This window comes from Triturus cristatus, chromosome 4_1 (genome assembly GCF_964204655.1).
Source record: "Triturus cristatus chromosome 4_1, aTriCri1.1, whole genome shotgun sequence".
Classification (NCBI taxonomy): Eukaryota; Metazoa; Chordata; class Amphibia; order Caudata; family Salamandridae; genus Triturus; species Triturus cristatus.
The window spans coordinates 150475119-150494473 of record NC_140585.1 but is presented as its reverse complement, the minus strand read 5'-3'; the positions used below and the strand labels follow the sequence as shown (position 1 = coordinate 150494473).

Here is a 19355-nt window from a genome sequence, read left to right as displayed (position 1 = left end):
CTTTAAAGTAGCCTACTGCCTGAACAGGGACTTGAACCCTGGACCCTCAGATTAAAAGTCTGATGCTCTACCGACTGAGCTATCCAGGCTCTGATACAGCAAACCTCAAAATCACCTAATCAAAATTTGGCAGTGTCCCAACTAACGCTATGTTTCTTAAGATGGTTACCTGAATAAGGTACCAAATACACTAGAATATAATAATGAATTGATATTTCAAGCATTTGAAATTTCTTCAGTAAATGTAACCTTATTTTTAGTCCTGAAGTTGCTACTATCTCATTTTTTTGCTGACGTCAAATTCATATGTGTTTATTGACATGGTAAAATTAAGGAAGGGCCCAAAATCTTACTTCCGAGTAAATTATATTTTCATCAGTACAGCTGACAATTTCCTCTTCTGCATAGATTACCCAAATTGAACGGTGTCTCTTTAAAATAGACTTCCTTTTACTGACCTTTTTTAGCAAATGATTTTGGTGAAGCAGAAGCATGCATGCATCGCTTATAACTTCTTTAAATAGTTATGAAATAAACAGGGATAAAACTGACTCTGGTGGGATTCGAACCCACAGCCTTTAAATACCTTCTTGACATTCACCTAGAAGTCCAATGCGCTATCCATTGCGCCACAGAGCCAATCTGCTTGAATGAGGTGCACAGATATTCAGAAATGAAATAATGAGCTTTGAGCTGTTGATCAACTTTATAAAGTTCATTGGATACTATAACCATGGCTATATTTTGAATATTGAATTGGGTAAAAGTTATTCACCGTGTCAAACTACATGATACAGTTGGTAAGTCTGCATAAAACTTAAGTTTAGTGTATCGTCATCTGATATATGAGACAGATGGGTTTTTCACTTCTCCATGAAAGACTTTTTTTTTTAATTTTGGTAATGGAATATCTTATTCATCATGCAGTGGAACACAAAAAGAATGTACAATCAGAATACTTTTTCTTTAAAGTAGCCGACCGCCTGAACAGGGACTTGAACCCTGGACCCTCAGATTAAAAGTCTGATGCTCTACCGACTGAGCTATCCAGCTCTGCAACACTGCAACTAAAAATCAGCTAAAAATGATGTGGACGCACACCAACCTACACTTTAATTCTTAATATGGTTACATATATTAGCAATCAAATATGTAGAGTTTAATAATTAATTGATATTTCAAGCATTTGAAATTTCAGCAGCACACGTAATCTATTTTAAATCCTGAAATTCGTTCTATCTCATTTTCGGCTGACTTAGAAATCATGTCTCTAAATTGACATTGTGAAATTAGTAAAAGGCCAAATACTATTACTAGGTACTAAATTACATGTCCAGCAGTATAACTGGAAATTTACTCTTGGGCATAGATTATGCAACATTTTCAAAGCAAACAGTGTCTGTTTAAATAGACTTTCTTTCACTGCCGTTTTGGTAAATGTCTCTGGTTATGCAGAAGCAGGCATTGTTTGTTACTGTTTCAATTAGTTATAAGATAAAGGAGGGATAAAACTGACCCAGCTAGTATTCCAACCCAAAGACTTTGAATGCTTTCTCTACATTCGCCTAGAACCCCAAGCCGCTATCCATTGCACCAGAGATCCAACCTGATTCAACAAGGTGAACAGAAATTCTCAAATAAAAAGATGAGCTATCAGCGGTTGACCAACTTTATAAAGTGATTTGGAAACTATAAGCAGGGTTCCATTTTGAACATTGAATTGGGGAAAAGATAATCAACATCTCAAACGACATGATACCGTTGCGGTAAGTCTTCTTAACTCTTGTCAAATGGTACACGACCGATGGGTATTTAATGGCTCCATTAAGAGTAACTTGCAATTACTCTAATGGGACTACTCGTTCATTGGATCCTGAAAAGAGCATGTCATTAGAGTACATTTTCTTTAAACAAACCGCCTGAACAGGGACTTGAACCCTGGACCCTCAGATTAAAAGTCTGATGCTCTACCGACTGAGCTATCCAGGCTCTGATACAGCAAACCTCAAAATCACCTAATCAAAATTTGGCAGTGTCCCAACTAATGCTATGTTTCTTAAGATGGTTACCTGAAGAAGGTACCAAATACACTAGAATATAATAATGAATTGATATTTCAAGCATTTGAAATTTCTTCAGTAAATGTAACCTTATTTTTAGTCCTGAAGTTGCTACTATCTCATTTTTTTGCTGACGTCAAATTCATATGTGTTTATTGACATGGTAAAATTAAGGAAGGGCCCAAAATCTTACTTCCGAGTAAATTATATTTTCATTAGTACAGCTGACAATTTCCTCTTCTGCATAGATTACCCAAATTGAACGGTGTCTCTTTAAAATAGACTTCCTTTTACTGACCTTTTTTAGCAAATGATTTTGGTGAAGCAGAAGCATGCATGCATCGCTTATAACTTCTTTAAATAGTTATGAAATACACAGGGATAAAACTGACTCTGGTGGGATTCGAACCCACAGCCTTTGAATACCTTCTTGACATTCACCTAGAAGTCCAACGCGCTATCCATTGCGCCACAGAGCCAATCTGCTTGAGTGAGGTGCACAGATATTCAGAAATGAAATAATGAGCTTTGAGCTGTTGATCAACTTTATAAAGTTCATTGGATACTATAACCATGGCTATATTTTGAATATTGAATTGGGTAAAAGTTATTCACCGTGTCAAACTACATGATACAGTTGGTAAGTCTGCATACAACTTAAGTTTAGTGTATCATCATCTGATATATGAGACAGATGGGTTTTTCACTTCTCCATGAAAGACGTTTTTTTTAAATTTTGGTAATGGAATATCTTATTCATCATGCAGTGGAACACAAAAAGAATGTACAATCAGAATACTTTTTCTTTAAAGTAGCCTACTGCCTGAACGGGGACTTGAACCCTGGACCCTCAGATTAAAAGTCTGATGCTCTACTGACTGAGCTATCCAGGCTCTGATACAGCAAACCTCAAAATCACCTAATCAAAATTTGGCAGTGTCCCAACTAACGCTATGTTTCTTAAGATGGTTACCTGAAGAAGGTACCAAATACACTAGAATATAATAATGAATTGATATTTCAAGCATTTGAAATTTCTTCAGTAAATGTAACCTTATTTTTAGTCCTGAAGTTGCTACTATCTCATTTTTTTGCTGACGTCAAATTCATATGTGTTTATTGACATGGTAAAATTAAGGAAGGGCCCAAAATCTTACTTCCGAGTAAATTATATTTTCATCAGTACAGCTGACAATTTCCTCTTCTGCATAGATTACCCAAATTGAACGGTGTCTCTTTAAAATAGACTTCCTTTTACTGACCTTTTTTAGCAAATGATTTTGGTGAAGCAGAAGCATGCATGCATCGCTTATAACTTCTTTAAATAGTTATGAAATAAACAGGGATAAAACTGACTCTGGTGGGATTCGAACCCACAGCCTTTGAATACCTTCTTGACATTCACCTAGAAGTCCAATGCGCTATCCATTGCGCCACAGAGCCAATCTGCTTGAATGAGGTGCACAGATATTCAGAAATGAAATAATGAGCTTTGAGCTGTTGATCAACTTTATAAAGTTCATTGGATACTATAACCATGGCTATATTTTGAATATTGAATTGGGTAAAAGTTATTCACCGTGTCAAACTACATGATACAGTTGGTAAGTCTGCATACAACTTAAGTTTAGTGTATCGTCATCTGATATATGAGACAGATGGGTTTTTCACTTCTCCATGAAAGACGTTTTTTTTTAATTTTGGTAATGGAATATCTTATTCATCATGCAGTGGAACACAAAAAGAATGTACAATCAGAATACTTTTTCTTTAAAGTAGCCGACCGCCTGAACAGAGACTTGAACCCTGGACCCTCAGATTAAAAGTCTGATGCTCTACCGACTGAGCTATCCAGGCTCTGCAACACTGCAACTAAAAATCAGCTAAAAATGATGTGGACGCACACCAACCTACACTTTAATTCTTAATATGGTTACATATATTAGCAATCAAATATGTAGAGTTTAATAATTAATTGATATTTCAAGCATTTGAAATTTCAGCAGCACACGTAATCTATTTTAAATCCTGAAATTCGTTCTATCTCATTTTCGGCTGACTTAGAAATCATGTCTCTAAATTGACATTGTGAAATTAGTAAAAGGCCAAATACTATTACTAGGTACTAAATTACATGTCCAGCAGTATAACTGGAAATTTACTCTTGGGCATAGATTATGCAACATTTTCAAAGCAAACAGTGTCTGTTTAAATAGACTTTCTTTCACTGCCGTTTTGGTAAATGTCTCTGGTTATGCAGAAGCAGGCATTGTTTGTTACTGTTTCAATTAGTTATAAGATAAAGGAGGGATAAAACTGACCCAGCTAGTATTCCAACCCAAAGACTTTGAATGCTTTCTCTACATTCGCCTAGAACCCCAAGCCGCTATCCATTGCACCAGAGATCCAACCTGATTCAACAAGGTGAACAGAAATTCTCAAATAAAAAGATGAGCTATCAGCGGTTGACCAACTTTATAAAGTGATTTGGAAACTATAAGCAGGGTTCCATTTTGAACATTGAATTGGGGAAAAGATAATCAACATCTCAAACGACATGATACCGTTGCGGTAAGTCTTCTTAACTCTTGTCAAATGGTACACGACCGATGGGTATTTAATGGCTCCATTAAGAGTAACTTGCAATTACTCTAATGGGACTACTCGTTCATTGGATCCTGAAAAGAGCATGTCATTAGAGTACATTTTCTTTAAACAAACCGCCTGAACAGGGACTTGAACCCTGGACCCTCAGATTAAAAGTCTGATGCTCTACCGACTGAGCTATCCAGGCTCTGATACAGCAAACCTCAAAATCACCTAATCAAAATTTGGCAGTGTCCCAACTAATGCTATGTTTCTTAAGATGGTTACCTGAAGAAGGTACCAAATACACTAGAATATAATAATGAATTGATATTTCAAGCATTTGAAATTTCTTCAGTAAATGTAACCTTATTTTTAGTCCTGAAGTTGCTACTATCTCATTTTTTTGCTGACGTCAAATTCATATGTGTTTATTGACATGGTAAAATTAAGGAAGGGCCCAAAATCTTACTTCCGAGTAAATTATATTTTCATTAGTACAGCTGACAATTTCCTCTTCTGCATAGATTACCCAAATTGAACGGTGTCTCTTTAAAATAGACTTCCTTTTACTGACCTTTTTTAGCAAATGATTTTGGTGAAGCAGAAGCATGCATGCATCGCTTATAACTTCTTTAAATAGTTATGAAATACACAGGGATAAAACTGACTCTGGTGGGATTCGAACCCACAGCCTTTGAATACCTTCTTGACATTCACCTAGAAGTCCAACGCGCTATCCATTGCGCCACAGAGCCAATCTGCTTGAGTGAGGTGCACAGATATTCAGAAATGAAATAATGAGCTTTGAGCTGTTGATCAACTTTATAAAGTTCATTGGATACTATAACCATGGCTATATTTTGAATATTGAATTGGGTAAAAGTTATTCACCGTGTCAAACTACATGATACAGTTGGTAAGTCTGCATACAACTTAAGTTTAGTGTATCATCATCTGATATATGAGACAGATGGGTTTTTCACTTCTCCATGAAAGACGTTTTTTTTAAATTTTGGTAATGGAATATCTTATTCATCATGCAGTGGAACACAAAAAGAATGTACAATCAGAATACTTTTTCTTTAAAGTAGCCTACTGCCTGAACGGGGACTTGAACCCTGGACCCTCAGATTAAAAGTCTGATGCTCTACTGACTGAGCTATCCAGGCTCTGATACAGCAAACCTCAAAATCACCTAATCAAAATTTGGCAGTGTCCCAACTAACGCTATGTTTCTTAAGATGGTTACCTGAAGAAGGTACCAAATACACTAGAATATAATAATGAATTGATATTTCAAGCATTTGAAATTTCTTCAGTAAATGTAACCTTATTTTTAGTCCTGAAGTTGCTACTATCTCATTTTTTTGCTGACGTCAAATTCATATGTGTTTATTGACATGGTAAAATTAAGGAAGGGCCCAAAATCTTACTTCCGAGTAAATTATATTTTCATCAGTACAGCTGACAATTTCCTCTTCTGCATAGATTACCCAAATTGAACGGTGTCTCTTTAAAATAGACTTCCTTTTACTGACCTTTTTTAGCAAATGATTTTGGTGAAGCAGAAGCATGCATGCATCGCTTATAACTTCTTTAAATAGTTATGAAATAAACAGGGATAAAACTGACTCTGGTGGGATTCGAACCCACAGCCTTTGAATACCTTCTTGACATTCACCTAGAAGTCCAATGCGCTATCCATTGCGCCACAGAGCCAATCTGCTTGAGTGAGGTGCACAGATATTCAGAAATGAAATAATGAGCTTTGAGCTGTTGATCAACTTTATAAAGTTCATTGGATACTATAACCATGGCTATATTTTGAATATTGAATTGGGTAAAAGTTATTCACCGTGTCAAACTACATGATACAGTTGGTAAGTCTGCATACAACTTAAGTTTAGTGTATCGTCATCTGATATATGAGACAGATGGGTTTTTCACTTCTCCATGAAAGACGTTTTTTTTTAATTTTGGTAATGGAATATCTTATTCATCATGCAGTGGAACACAAAAAGAATGTACAATCAGAATACTTTTTCTTTAAAGTAGCCGACCGCCTGAACAGAGACTTGAACCCTGGACCCTCAGATTAAAAGTCTGATGCTCTACCGACTGAGCTATCCAGGCTCTGCAACACTGCAACTAAAAATCAGCTAAAAATGATGTGGACGCACACCAACCTACACTTTAATTCTTAATATGGTTACATATATTAGCAATCAAATATGTAGAGTTTAATAATTAATTGATATTTCAAGCATTTGAAATTTCAGCAGCACACGTAATCTATTTTAAATCCTGAAATTCGTTCTATCTCATTTTCGGCTGACTTAGAAATCATGTCTCTAAATTGACATTGTGAAATTAGTAAAAGGCCAAATACTATTACTAGGTACTAAATTACATGTCCAGCAGTATAACTGGAAATTTACTCTTGGGCATAGATTATGCAACATTTTCAAAGCAAACAGTGTCTGTTTAAATAGACTTTCTTTCACTGCCGTTTTGGTAAATGTCTCTGGTTATGCAGAAGCAGGCATTGTTTGTTACTGTTTCAATTAGTTATAAGATAAAGGAGGGATAAAACTGACCCAGCTAGTATTCCAACCCAAAGACTTTGAATGCTTTCTCTACATTCGCCTAGAACCCCAAGCCGCTATCCATTGCACCAGAGATCCAACCTGATTCAACAAGGTGAACAGAAATTCTCAAATAAAAAGATGAGCTATCAGCGGTTGACCAACTTTATAAAGTGATTTGGAAACTATAAGCAGGGTTCCATTTTGAACATTGAATTGGGGAAAAGATAATCAACATCTCAAACGACATGATACCGTTGCGGTAAGTCTTCTTAACTCTTGTCAAATGGTACACGACCGATGGGTATTTAATGGCTCCATTAAGAGTAACTTGCAATTACTCTAATGGGACTACTCGTTCATTGGATCCTGAAAAGAGCATGTCATTAGAGTACATTTTCTTTAAACAAACCGCCTGAACAGGGACTTGAACCCTGGACCCTCAGATTAAAAGTCTGATGCTCTACCGACTGAGCTATCCAGGCTCTGATACAGCAAACCTCAAAATCACCTAATCAAAATTTGGCAGTGTCCCAACTAATGCTATGTTTCTTAAGATGGTTACCTGAAGAAGGTACCAAATACACTAGAATATAATAATGAATTGATATTTCAAGCATTTGAAATTTCTTCAGTAAATGTAACCTTATTTTTAGTCCTGAAGTTGCTACTATCTCATTTTTTTGCTGACGTCAAATTCATATGTGTTTATTGACATGGTAAAATTAAGGAAGGGCCCAAAATCTTACTTCCGAGTAAATTATATTTTCATTAGTACAGCTGACAATTTCCTCTTCTGCATAGATTACCCAAATTGAACGGTGTCTCTTTAAAATAGACTTCCTTTTACTGACCTTTTTTAGCAAATGATTTTGGTGAAGCAGAAGCATGCATGCATCGCTTATAACTTCTTTAAATAGTTATGAAATACACAGGGATAAAACTGACTCTGGTGGGATTCGAACCCACAGCCTTTGAATACCTTCTTGACATTCACCTAGAAGTCCAACGCGCTATCCATTGCGCCACAGAGCCAATCTGCTTGAGTGAGGTGCACAGATATTCAGAAATGAAATAATGAGCTTTGAGCTGTTGATCAACTTTATAAAGTTCATTGGATACTATAACCATGGCTATATTTTGAATATTGAATTGGGTAAAAGTTATTCACCGTGTCAAACTACATGATACAGTTGGTAAGTCTGCATACAACTTAAGTTTAGTGTATCATCATCTGATATATGAGACAGATGGGTTTTTCACTTCTCCATGAAAGACGTTTTTTTTAAATTTTGGTAATGGAATATCTTATTCATCATGCAGTGGAACACAAAAAGAATGTACAATCAGAATACTTTTTCTTTAAAGTAGCCTACTGCCTGAACGGGGACTTGAACCCTGGACCCTCAGATTAAAAGTCTGATGCTCTACTGACTGAGCTATCCAGGCTCTGATACAGCAAACCTCAAAATCACCTAATCAAAATTTGGCAGTGTCCCAACTAACGCTATGTTTCTTAAGATGGTTACCTGAAGAAGGTACCAAATACACTAGAATATAATAATGAATTGATATTTCAAGCATTTGAAATTTCTTCAGTAAATGTAACCTTATTTTTAGTCCTGAAGTTGCTACTATCTCATTTTTTTGCTGACGTCAAATTCATATGTGTTTATTGACATGGTAAAATTAAGGAAGGGCCCAAAATCTTACTTCCGAGTAAATTATATTTTCATCAGTACAGCTGACAATTTCCTCTTCTGCATAGATTACCCAAATTGAACGGTGTCTCTTTAAAATAGACTTCCTTTTACTGACCTTTTTTAGCAAATGATTTTGGTGAAGCAGAAGCATGCATGCATCGCTTATAACTTCTTTAAATAGTTATGAAATAAACAGGGATAAAACTGACTCTGGTGGGATTCGAACCCACAGCCTTTGAATACCTTCTTGACATTCACCTAGAAGTCCAATGCGCTATCCATTGCGCCACAGAGCCAATCTGCTTGAGTGAGGTGCACAGATATTCAGAAATGAAATAATGAGCTTTGAGCTGTTGATCAACTTTATAAAGTTCATTGGATACTATAACCATGGCAATATTTTGAATATTGAATTGAGTAAAAGTTATTCACCGTGTCAAACTACATGATACAGTTGGTAAGTCTGCATAAAACTTAAGTTTAGTGTATCGTCATCTGATATATGAGACAGATGGGTTTTTCACTTCTCCATGAAAGACGTTTTTTTTTAATTTTGGTAATAGAATATCTTATTCATCATGCAGTGGAACACAAAAAGAATGTACAATCAGAATACTTTTTCTTTAAAGTAGCCGACCGCCTGAACAGGGACTTGAACCCTGGACCCTCAGATTAAAAGTCTGATGCTCTACCGACTGAGCTATCCAGGCTCTGCAACACAGCAACTAAAAATCAGCTAAAAATGATGTGGACGCACACCAACCTACACTTTAATTCTTAATATGGTTACATATATTAGCAATCAAATATGTAGAGTTTAATAATTAATTGATATTTCAAGCATTTGAAATTTCAGCAGCACACGTAATCTATTTTAAATCCTGAAATTCGTTCTATCTCATTTTCGGCTGACTTAGAAATCATGTCTCTAAATTGACATTGTGAAATTAGTAAAAGGCCAAATACTATTACTAGGTACTAAATTACATGTCCAGCAGTATAACTGGAAATTTACTCTTGGGCATAGATTATGCAACATTTTCAAAGCAAACAGTGTCTGTTTAAATAGACTTTCTTTCACTGCCGTTTTGGTAAATGTCTCTGGTTATGCAGAAGCAGGCATTGTTTGTTACTGTTTCAATTAGTTATAAGATAAAGGAGGGATAAAACTGACCCAGCTAGTATTCCAACCCAAAGACTTTGAATGCTTTCTCTACATTAGCCTAGAACCCCAAGCCGCTATCCATTGCACCAGAGATCCAACCTGATTCAACAAGGTGAACAGAAATTCTCAAATAAAAAGATGAGCTATCAGCGGTTGACCAACTTTATAAAGTGATTTGGAAACTATAAGCAGGGTTCCATTTTGAACATTGAATTGGGGAAAAGATAATCAACATCTCAAACGACATGATACCGTTGCGGTAAGTCTTCTTAACTCTTGTCAAATGGTACACGACCGATGGGTATTTAATGGCTCCATTAAGAGTAACTTGCAATTACTCTAATGGGACTACTCGTTCATTGGATCCTGAAAAGAGCATGTCATTAGAGTACATTTTCTTTAAACAAACCGCCTGAACAGGGACTTAAACCCTGGACCCTCAGATTAAAAGTCTGATGCTCTACCGACTGAGCTATCCAGGCTCTGATACAGCAAACCTCAAAATCACCTAATCAAAATTTGGCAGTGTCCCAACTAACGCTATGTTTCTTAAGATGGTTACCTGAAGAAGGTACCAAATACACTAGAATATAATAATGAATTGATATTTCAAGCATTTGAAATTTCTTCAGTAAATGTAACCTTATTTTTAGTCCTGAAGTTGCTACTATCTCATTTTTTTGCTGACGTCAAATTCATATGTGTTTATTGACATGGTAAAATTAAGGAAGGGCCCAAAATCTTACTTCCGAGTAAATTATATTTTCATCAGTACAGCTGACAATTTCCTCTTCTGCATAGATTACCCAAATTGAACGGTGTCTCTTTAAAATAGACTTCCTTTTACTGACCTTTTTTAGCAAATGATTTTGGTGAAGCAGAAGCATGCATGCATCGCTTATAACTTCTTTAAATAGTTATGAAATAAACAGGGATAAAACTGACTCTGGTGGGATTCGAACCCACAGCCTTTGAATACCTTCTTGACATTCACCTAGAAGTCCAATGCGCTATCCATTGCGCCACAGAGCCAATCTGCTTGAATGAGGTGCACAGATATTCAGAAATGAAATAATGAGCTTTGAGCTGTTGATCAACTTTATAAAGTTCATTGGATACTATAACCATGGCTATATTTTGAATATTGAATTGGGTAAAAGTTATTCACCGTGTCAAACTACATGATACAGTTGGTAAGTCTGCCTACAACTTAAGTTTAGTGTATCGGCATCTGATATATGAGACAGATGGGTTTTTCACTTCTCCATGAAAGACGTTTTTTTTAAATTTTGGTAATGGAATATCTTATTCATCATGCAGTGGAACACAAAAAGAATGTACAATCAGAATACTTTTTCTTTAAAGTAGCCGACCGCCTGAACAGGGACTTGAACCCTGGACCCTCAGATTAAAAGTCTGATGCTCTACCGACTGAGCTATCCAGGCTCTGCAACACTGCAACTAAAAATCAGCTAAAAATGATGTGGACGCACACCAACCTACACTTTAATTCTTAATATGGTTACATATATTAGCAATCAAATATGTAGAGTTTAATAATTAATTGATATTTCAAGCATTTGAAATTTCAGCAGCACACGTAATCTATTTTAAATCCTGAAATTCGTTCTATCTCATTTTCGGCTGACTTAGAAATCATGTCTCTAAATTGACATTGTGAAATTAGTAAAAGGCCAAATACTATTACTAGGTACTAAATTACATGTCCAGCAGTATAACTGGAAATTTACTCTTGGGCATAGATTATGCAACATTTTCAAAGCAAACAGTGTCTGTTTAAATAGACTTTCTTTCACTGCCGTTTTGGTAAATGTCTCTGGTTATGCAGAAGCAGGCATTGTTTGTTACTGTTTCAATTAGTTATAAGATAAAGGAGGGATAAAACTGACCCAGCTAGTATTCCAACCCAAAGACTTTGAATGCTTTCTCTACATTCGCCTAGAACCCCAAGCCGCTATCCATTGCACCAGAGATCCAACCTGATTCAACAAGGTGAACAGAAATTCTCAAATAAAAAGATGAGCTATCAGCGGTTGACCAACTTTATAAAGTGATTTGGAAACTATAAGCAGGGTTCCATTTTGAACATTGAATTGGGGAAAAGATAATCAACATCTCAAACGACATGATACCGTTGCGGTAAGTCTTCTTAACTCTTGTCAAATGGTACACGACCGATGGGTATTTAATGGCTCCATTAAGAGTAACTTGCAATTACTCTAATGGGACTACTCGTTCATTGGATCCTGAAAAGAGCATGTCATTAGAGTACATTTTCTTTAAACAAACCGCCTGAACAGGGACTTGAACCCTGGACCCTCAGATTAAAAGTCTGATGCTCTGCCGACTGAGCTATCCAGGCTCTGACACAGCAAACCTCAAAATCACCTAATCAAAATTTGGCAGTGTCCCAACTAACGCTATGTTTCTTAAGATGGTTACCTGAAGAAGGTACCAAATACACTAGAATATAATAATGAATTGATATTTCAAGCATTTGAAATTTCTTCAGTAAATGTAACCTTATTTTTAGTCCTGAAGTTGCTACTATCTCATTTTTTTGCTGACGTCAAATTCATATGTGTTTATTGACATGGTAAAATTAAGGAAGGGCCCAAAATCTTACTTCCGAGTAAATTATAATTTCATCAGTACAGCTGACAATTTCCTCTTCTGCATAGATTACCCAAATTGAACGGTGTCTCTTTAAAATAGACTTCCTTTTACTGACCTTTTTTAGCAAATGATTTTGGTGAAGCAGAAGCATGCATGCATCGCTTATAACTTCTTTAAATAGTTATGAAATACACAGGGATAAAACTGACTCTGGTGGGATTCGAACCCACAGCCTTTGAATACCTTCTTGACATTCACCTAGAAGTCCAACGCGCTATCCATTGCGCCACAGAGCCAATCTGCTTGAGTGAGGTGCACAGATATTCAGAAATGAAATAATGAGCTTTGAGCTGTTGATCAACTTTATAAAGTTCATTGGATACTATAACCATGGCTATATTTTGAATATTGAATTGGGTAAAAGTTATTCACCGTGTCAAACTACATGATACAGTTGGTAAGTCTGCATACAACTTAAGTTTAGTGTATCATCATCTGATATATGAGACAGATGGGTTTTTCACTTCTCCATGAAAGACGTTTTTTTTTAATTTTGGTAATGGAATATCTTATTCATCATGCAGTGGAACACAAAAAGAATGTACAATCAGAATACTTTTACTTTAAAGTAGCCTACCGCCTGAACGGGGACTTGAACCCTGGACCCTCAGATTAAAAGTCTGATGCTCTACTGACTGAGCTATCCAGGCTCTGATACCGCAAACCTCAAAATCACCTAATCAAAATTTGGCAGTGTCCCAACTAACGCTATGTTTCTTAAGATGGTTACCTGAAGAAGGTACCAAATACACTAGAATATAATAATGAATTGATATTTCAAGCATTTGAAATTTCTTCAGTAAATGTAACCTTATTTTTAGTCCTGAAGTTGCTACTATCTCATTTTTTTGCTGACGTCAAATTCATATGTGTTTATTGACATGGTAAAATTAAGGAAGGGCCCAAAATCTTACTTCCGAGTAAATTATATTTTCATCAGTACAGCTGACAATTTCCTCTTCTGCATAGATTACCCAAATTGAACGGAGTCTCTTTAAAATAGACTTCCTTTTACTGACCTTTTTTAGCAAATGATTTTGGTGAAGCAGAAGCATGCATGCATCGCTTATAACTTCTTTAAATAGTTATGAAATAAACAGGGATAAAACTGACTCTGGTGGGATTCGAACCCACAGCCTTTGAATACCTTCTTGACATTCACCTAGAAGTCCAATGCGCTATCCATTGCGCCACAGAGCCAATCTGCTTGAGTGAGGTGCACAGATATTCAGAAATGAAATAATGAGCTTTGAGCTGTTGATCAACTTTATAAAGTTCATTGGATACTATAACCATGGCTATATTTTGAATATTGAATTGGGTAAAAGTTATTCACCGTGTCAAACTACATGATACAGTTGGTAAGTCTGCATAAAACTTAAGTTTAGTGTATCGTCATCTGATATATGAGACAGATGGGTTTTTCACTTCTCCATGAAAGACGTTTTTTTTTTATTTTGGTAATAGAATATCTTATTCATCATGCAGTGGAACACAAAAAGAATGTACAATCAGAATACTTTTTCTTTAAAGTAGCCGACCGCCTGAACAGGGACTTGAACCCTGGACCCTCAGATTAAAAGTCTGATGCTCTACCGACTGAGCTATCCAGGCTCTGCAACACAGCAACTAAAAATCAGCTAAAAATGATGTGGACGCACACCAACCTACACTTTAATTCTTAATATGGTTACATATATTAGCAATCAGATATGTAGAGTTTAATAATTAATTGATATTTCAAGCATTTGAAATTTCAGCAGCACACGTAATCTATTTTAAATCCTGAAATTCGTTCTATCTCATTTTCGGCTGACTTAGAAATCATGTCTCTAAATTGACATTGTGAAATTAGTAAAAGGCCAAATACTATTACTAGGTACTAAATTACATGTCCAGCAGTATAACTGGAAATTTACTCTTGGGCATAGATTATGCAACATTTTCAAAGCAAACTGTGTCTGTTTAAATAGACTTTCTTTCACTGCCGTTTTGGTAAATGTCTCTGGTTATGCAGAAGCAGGCATTGTTTGTTACTGTTTCAATTAGTTATAAGATAAAGGAGGGATAAAACTGACCCAGCTAGTATTCCAACCCAAAGACTTTGAATGCTTTCTCTACATTAGCCTAGAACCCCAAGCCGCTATCCATTGCACCAGAGATCCAACCTGATTCAACAAGGTGAACAGAAATTCTCAAATAAAAAGATGAGCTATCAGCGGTTGACCAACTTTATAAAGTGATTTGGAAACTATAAGCAGGGTTCCATTTTGAACATTGAATTGGGGAAAAGATAATCAACATCTCAAACGACATGATACCGTTGCGGTAAGTCTTCTTAACTCTTGTCAAATGGTACACGACCGATGGGTATTTAATGGCTCCATTAAGAGTAACTTGCAATTACTCTAATGGGACTACTCGTTCATTGGATCCTGAAAAGAGCATGTCATTAGAGTACATTTTCTTTAAACAAACCGCCTGAACAGGGACTTGAACCCTGGACCCTCAGATTAAAAGTCTGATGCTCTACCGACTGAGCTATCCAGGATCTAATACAGCAAACCTCAAAATCACCTAATCAAAATTTGGCAGTGTCCCAACTAACGCTATGTTTCTTAAGATGGTTACCTGACGAAGGTACCAAATACACTAGAATATAATAATGAATTGATATTTCAAGCATTTGAAATTTCTTCAGTAAATGTAACCTTATTTTTAGTCCTGAAGTTGCTACTATCTCATTTTTTTGCTGACGTCAAATTCATAAGTGTTTATTGACATGGTAAAATTAAGGAAGGGCCCAAAATCTTACTTCAGAGTAAATTATATTTTCATCAGTACAGCTGACAATTTCCTCTTCTGCATAGATTACCCAAATTGAACGGTGTCTCTTTAAAATAGACTTCCTTTTACTGACCTTTTTTAGCAAATGATTTTGGTGAAGCAGAAGCATGCATGCATCGCTTATAACTTCTTTAAATAGTTATGAAATAAACAGGGATAAAACTGACTCTGGTGGGATTCGAACCCACAGCCTTTGAATACCTTCTTGACATTCACCTAGAAGTCCAATGCGCTATCCATTGCGCCACAGAGCCAATCTGCTTGAATGAGGTGCACAGATATTCAGAAATGAAATAATGAGCTTTGAGCTGTTGATCAACTTTATAAAGTTCATTGGATACTATAACCATGGCTATATTTTGAATATTGAATTGGGTAAAAGTTATTCACCGTGTCAAACTACATGATACAGTTGGTAAGTCTGCCTACAACTTAAGTTTAGTGTATCGTCATCTGATATATGAGACAGATGGGTTTTTCACTTCTCCATGAAAGACGTTTTTTTTAAATTTTGGTAATGGAATATCTTATTCATCATGCAGTGGAACACAAAAAGAATGTACAATCAGAATACTTTTTCTTTAAAGTAGCCTACCGCCTGAACAGGGACTTGAACCCTGGACCCTCAGATTAAAAGTCTGATGCTCTACCGACTGAGCTATCCAGGCTCTGATACAGCAAACCTCAAAATCACCTAATCAAAATTTGGCAGTGTCCCAACTAACGCTATGTTTCTTAAGATGGTTACCTGAATAAGGTACCAAATACACTAGAATATAATAATGAATTGATATTTCAAGCATTTAAATTTCTTCAGTAAATGTAACCTTATTTTTAGTCCTGAAGTTGCTACTATCTCATTTTTTTGCTGACGTCAAATTCATATGTGTTTATTGACATGGTAAAATTAAGGAAGGGCCCAAAATCTTACTTCCGAGTAAATTATATTTTCATCAGTACAGCTGACAATTTCCTCTTCTGCATAGATTACCCAAATTGAACGGTGTCTCTTTAAAATAGACTTCCTTTTACTGACCTTTTTTAGCAAATGATTTTGGTGAAGCAGAAGCATGCATGCATCGCTTATAACTTCTTTAAATAGTTATGAAATAAACAGGGATAAAACTGACTCTGGTGGGATTCGAACCCACAGCCTTTGAATACCTTCTTGACATTCACCTAGAAGTCCAATGCGCTATCCATTGCGCCACAGAGCCAATCTGCTTGAGTGAGGTGCACAGATATTCAGAAATGAAATAATGAGCTTTGAGCTGTTGATCAACTTTATAAAGTTCATTGGATACTATAACCATGGCTATATTTTGAATATTGAATTGGGTAAAAGTTATTCACCGTGTCAAACTACATGATACAGTTGGTAAGTCTGCATAAAACTTAAGTTTAGTGTATCGTCATCTGATATATGAGACAGATGGGTTTTTCACTTCTCCATGAAAGACGTTTTTTTTTAATTTTGGTAATAGAATATCTTATTCATCATGCAGTGGAACACAAAAAGAATGTACAATCAGAATACTTTTTCTTTAAAGTAGCCGACCGCCTGAACAGGGACTTGAACCCTGGACCCTCAGATTAAAAGTCTGATGCTCTACCGACTGAGCTATCCAGGCTCTGCAACACAGCAACTAAAAATCAGCTAAAAATGATGTGGACGCACACCAACCTACACTTTAATTCTTAATATGGTTACATATATTAGCAATCAAATATGTAGAGTTTAATAATTAATTGATATTTCAAGCATTTGAAATTTCAGCAGCACACGTAATCTATTTTAAATCCTGAAATTCGTTCTATCTCATTTTCGGCTGACTTAGAAATCATGTCTCTAAATTGACATTGTGAAATTAGTAAAAGGCCAAATACTATTACTAGGTACTAAATTACATGTCCAGCAGTATAACTGGAAATTTACTCTTGGGCATAGATTATGCAACATTTTCAAAGCAAACAGTGTCTGTTTAAATAGACTTTCTTTCACTGCCGTTTTGGTAAATGTCTCTGGTTATGCAGAAGCAGGCATTGTTTGTTACTGTTTCAATTAGTTATAAGATAAAGGAGGGATAAAACTGACCCAGCTAGTATTCCAACCCAAAGACTTTGAATGCTTTCTCTACATTAGCCTAGAACCCCAAGCCGCTATCCATTGCACCAGAGATCCAACCTGATTCAACAAGGTGAACAGAAATTCTCAAATAAAAAGATGAGCTATCAGCGGTTGACCAACTTTATAAAGTGATTTGGAAACTATAAGCAGGGTTCCATTTTGAACATTGAATTGGGGAAAAGATAATCAACATCTCAAACGACATGATACCGTTGCGGTAAGTCTTCTTAACTCTTGTCAAATGGTACACGACCGATGGGTATTTAATGGCTCCATTAAGAGTAACTTGCAATTACTCTAATGGAACTACTCGTTCATTGGATCCTGAAAAGAGCATGTCATTAGAGTACATTTTCTTTAAACAAACCGCCTGAACAGGGACTTGAACCCTGGACCCTCAGATTAAAAGTCTGATGCTCTACCGACTGAGCTATCCAGGCTCTGATACAGCAAACCTCAAAATCACCTAATCAAAATTTGGCAGTGTCCCAACTAACGCTATGTTTCTTAAGATGGTTACCTGAAGAAGGTACCAAATACACTAGAATATAATAATGAATTGATATTTCAAGCATTTGAAATTTCTTCAGTAAATGTAACCTTATTTTTAGTCCTGAAGTTGCTACTATCTCATTTTTTTGCTGACGTCAAATTCATATGTGTTTATTGACATGGTAAAATTAAGGAAGGGCCCAAAATCTTACTTCCGAGTAAATTATATTTTCATCAGTACAGCTGACAATTTCCTCTTCTGCATAGATTACCCAAATTGAACGGTGTCTCTTTAAAATAGACTTCCTTTTACTGACCTTTTTTAGCAAATGATTTTGGTGAAGCAGAAGCATGCATGCATCGCTTATAACTTCTTTAAATAGTTATGAAATACACAGGGATAAAACTGACTCTGGTGGGATTCGAACCCACAGCCTTTGAATACCTTCTTGACATTCACCTAGAAGTCCAACGCGCTATCCATTGCGCCACAGAGCCAATCTGCTTGAGTGAGGTGCACAGATATTCAGAAATGAAATAATGAGCTTTGAGCTGTTGATCAACTTTATAAAGTTCATTGGATACTATAACCATGGCTATATTTTGAATATTGAATTGGGTAAAAGTTATTCACCGTGTCAAACTACATGATACAGTTGGTAAGTCTGCATACAACTTAAGTTTAGTGTATCATCATCTGATATATGAGACAGATGGGTTTTTCACTTCTCCATGAAAGACGTTTTTTTTTAATTTTGGTAATGGAATATCTTATTCATCATGCAGTGGAACACAAAAAGAATGTACAATCAGAATACTTTTTCTTTAAAGTAGCCTACCGCCTGAACGGGGACTTGAACCCTGGACCCTCAGATTAAAAGTCTGATGCTCTACCGACTGAGCTATCCAGGCTCTGATACAGCAAACCTCAAAATCACCTAATCAAAATTTGGCAGTGTCCCAACTAACGCTATGTTTCTTAAGATGGTTACCTGAAGAAGGTACCAAATACACTAGAATATAATAATGAATTGATATTTCAAGCATTTGAAATTTCTTCAGTAAATGTAACCTTATTTTTAGTCCTGA

The 19355-nt window shown here is 36.0% G+C and overlaps 23 non-coding genes across 23 annotated transcripts; all 23 read right to left on the bottom strand.

Moving 5' to 3' along the window:
• Positions 1 to 16: 16 nt before the first annotated feature.
• TRNAK-UUU (transfer RNA lysine (anticodon UUU)) lies at positions 17 to 89 on the bottom strand. Its single transcript has one exon. It is a non-coding gene; the product is annotated as a tRNA-Lys (tRNA).
• Positions 90 to 548: 459 nt separating this feature from the next.
• Positions 549 to 639, bottom strand: TRNAR-UCU (transfer RNA arginine (anticodon UCU)). Its single transcript is given in 2 exon segments — positions 549 to 584; positions 603 to 639. It is a non-coding gene; the product is annotated as a tRNA-Arg (tRNA).
• A 1277-nt stretch (positions 640 to 1916) lies between these two features.
• Positions 1917 to 1989, bottom strand: TRNAK-UUU (transfer RNA lysine (anticodon UUU)). The gene has a single exon. It is a non-coding gene; the product is annotated as a tRNA-Lys (tRNA).
• Positions 1990 to 2448: 459 nt separating this feature from the next.
• TRNAR-UCU (transfer RNA arginine (anticodon UCU)) lies at positions 2449 to 2539 on the bottom strand. The gene is given in 2 exon segments: positions 2449 to 2484; positions 2503 to 2539. It is a non-coding gene; the product is annotated as a tRNA-Arg (tRNA).
• An 873-nt stretch (positions 2540 to 3412) lies between these two features.
• TRNAR-UCU (transfer RNA arginine (anticodon UCU)) lies at positions 3413 to 3503 on the bottom strand. The gene is given in 2 exon segments: positions 3413 to 3448; positions 3467 to 3503. It is a non-coding gene; the product is annotated as a tRNA-Arg (tRNA).
• A 1278-nt stretch (positions 3504 to 4781) lies between these two features.
• Positions 4782 to 4854, bottom strand: TRNAK-UUU (transfer RNA lysine (anticodon UUU)). The gene has a single exon. It is a non-coding gene; the product is annotated as a tRNA-Lys (tRNA).
• Positions 4855 to 5313: 459 nt separating this feature from the next.
• TRNAR-UCU (transfer RNA arginine (anticodon UCU)) lies at positions 5314 to 5404 on the bottom strand. Its single transcript is given in 2 exon segments — positions 5314 to 5349; positions 5368 to 5404. It is a non-coding gene; the product is annotated as a tRNA-Arg (tRNA).
• Positions 5405 to 6277: 873 nt separating this feature from the next.
• TRNAR-UCU (transfer RNA arginine (anticodon UCU)) lies at positions 6278 to 6368 on the bottom strand. The gene is given in 2 exon segments: positions 6278 to 6313; positions 6332 to 6368. It is a non-coding gene; the product is annotated as a tRNA-Arg (tRNA).
• Positions 6369 to 7646: 1278 nt separating this feature from the next.
• Positions 7647 to 7719, bottom strand: TRNAK-UUU (transfer RNA lysine (anticodon UUU)). Its single transcript has one exon. It is a non-coding gene; the product is annotated as a tRNA-Lys (tRNA).
• A 459-nt stretch (positions 7720 to 8178) lies between these two features.
• TRNAR-UCU (transfer RNA arginine (anticodon UCU)) lies at positions 8179 to 8269 on the bottom strand. The gene is given in 2 exon segments: positions 8179 to 8214; positions 8233 to 8269. It is a non-coding gene; the product is annotated as a tRNA-Arg (tRNA).
• An 873-nt stretch (positions 8270 to 9142) lies between these two features.
• Positions 9143 to 9233, bottom strand: TRNAR-UCU (transfer RNA arginine (anticodon UCU)). Its single transcript is given in 2 exon segments — positions 9143 to 9178; positions 9197 to 9233. It is a non-coding gene; the product is annotated as a tRNA-Arg (tRNA).
• Positions 9234 to 9574: 341 nt separating this feature from the next.
• Positions 9575 to 9647, bottom strand: TRNAK-UUU (transfer RNA lysine (anticodon UUU)). Its single transcript has one exon. It is a non-coding gene; the product is annotated as a tRNA-Lys (tRNA).
• A 1396-nt stretch (positions 9648 to 11043) lies between these two features.
• Positions 11044 to 11134, bottom strand: TRNAR-UCU (transfer RNA arginine (anticodon UCU)). Its single transcript is given in 2 exon segments — positions 11044 to 11079; positions 11098 to 11134. It is a non-coding gene; the product is annotated as a tRNA-Arg (tRNA).
• Positions 11135 to 11475: 341 nt separating this feature from the next.
• On the bottom strand, positions 11476 to 11548 carry TRNAK-UUU (transfer RNA lysine (anticodon UUU)). Its single transcript has one exon. It is a non-coding gene; the product is annotated as a tRNA-Lys (tRNA).
• A 1396-nt stretch (positions 11549 to 12944) lies between these two features.
• TRNAR-UCU (transfer RNA arginine (anticodon UCU)) lies at positions 12945 to 13035 on the bottom strand. Its single transcript is given in 2 exon segments — positions 12945 to 12980; positions 12999 to 13035. It is a non-coding gene; the product is annotated as a tRNA-Arg (tRNA).
• Positions 13036 to 13908: 873 nt separating this feature from the next.
• Positions 13909 to 13999, bottom strand: TRNAR-UCU (transfer RNA arginine (anticodon UCU)). The gene is given in 2 exon segments: positions 13909 to 13944; positions 13963 to 13999. It is a non-coding gene; the product is annotated as a tRNA-Arg (tRNA).
• Positions 14000 to 14340: 341 nt separating this feature from the next.
• Positions 14341 to 14413, bottom strand: TRNAK-UUU (transfer RNA lysine (anticodon UUU)). Its single transcript has one exon. It is a non-coding gene; the product is annotated as a tRNA-Lys (tRNA).
• A 1396-nt stretch (positions 14414 to 15809) lies between these two features.
• On the bottom strand, positions 15810 to 15900 carry TRNAR-UCU (transfer RNA arginine (anticodon UCU)). Its single transcript is given in 2 exon segments — positions 15810 to 15845; positions 15864 to 15900. It is a non-coding gene; the product is annotated as a tRNA-Arg (tRNA).
• A 341-nt stretch (positions 15901 to 16241) lies between these two features.
• TRNAK-UUU (transfer RNA lysine (anticodon UUU)) lies at positions 16242 to 16314 on the bottom strand. The gene has a single exon. It is a non-coding gene; the product is annotated as a tRNA-Lys (tRNA).
• Positions 16315 to 16772: 458 nt separating this feature from the next.
• TRNAR-UCU (transfer RNA arginine (anticodon UCU)) lies at positions 16773 to 16863 on the bottom strand. The gene is given in 2 exon segments: positions 16773 to 16808; positions 16827 to 16863. It is a non-coding gene; the product is annotated as a tRNA-Arg (tRNA).
• A 341-nt stretch (positions 16864 to 17204) lies between these two features.
• On the bottom strand, positions 17205 to 17277 carry TRNAK-UUU (transfer RNA lysine (anticodon UUU)). The gene has a single exon. It is a non-coding gene; the product is annotated as a tRNA-Lys (tRNA).
• Positions 17278 to 18141: 864 nt separating this feature from the next.
• Positions 18142 to 18214, bottom strand: TRNAK-UUU (transfer RNA lysine (anticodon UUU)). The gene has a single exon. It is a non-coding gene; the product is annotated as a tRNA-Lys (tRNA).
• Positions 18215 to 18673: 459 nt separating this feature from the next.
• Positions 18674 to 18764, bottom strand: TRNAR-UCU (transfer RNA arginine (anticodon UCU)). Its single transcript is given in 2 exon segments — positions 18674 to 18709; positions 18728 to 18764. It is a non-coding gene; the product is annotated as a tRNA-Arg (tRNA).
• Positions 18765 to 19355: the final 591 nt, after the last annotated feature.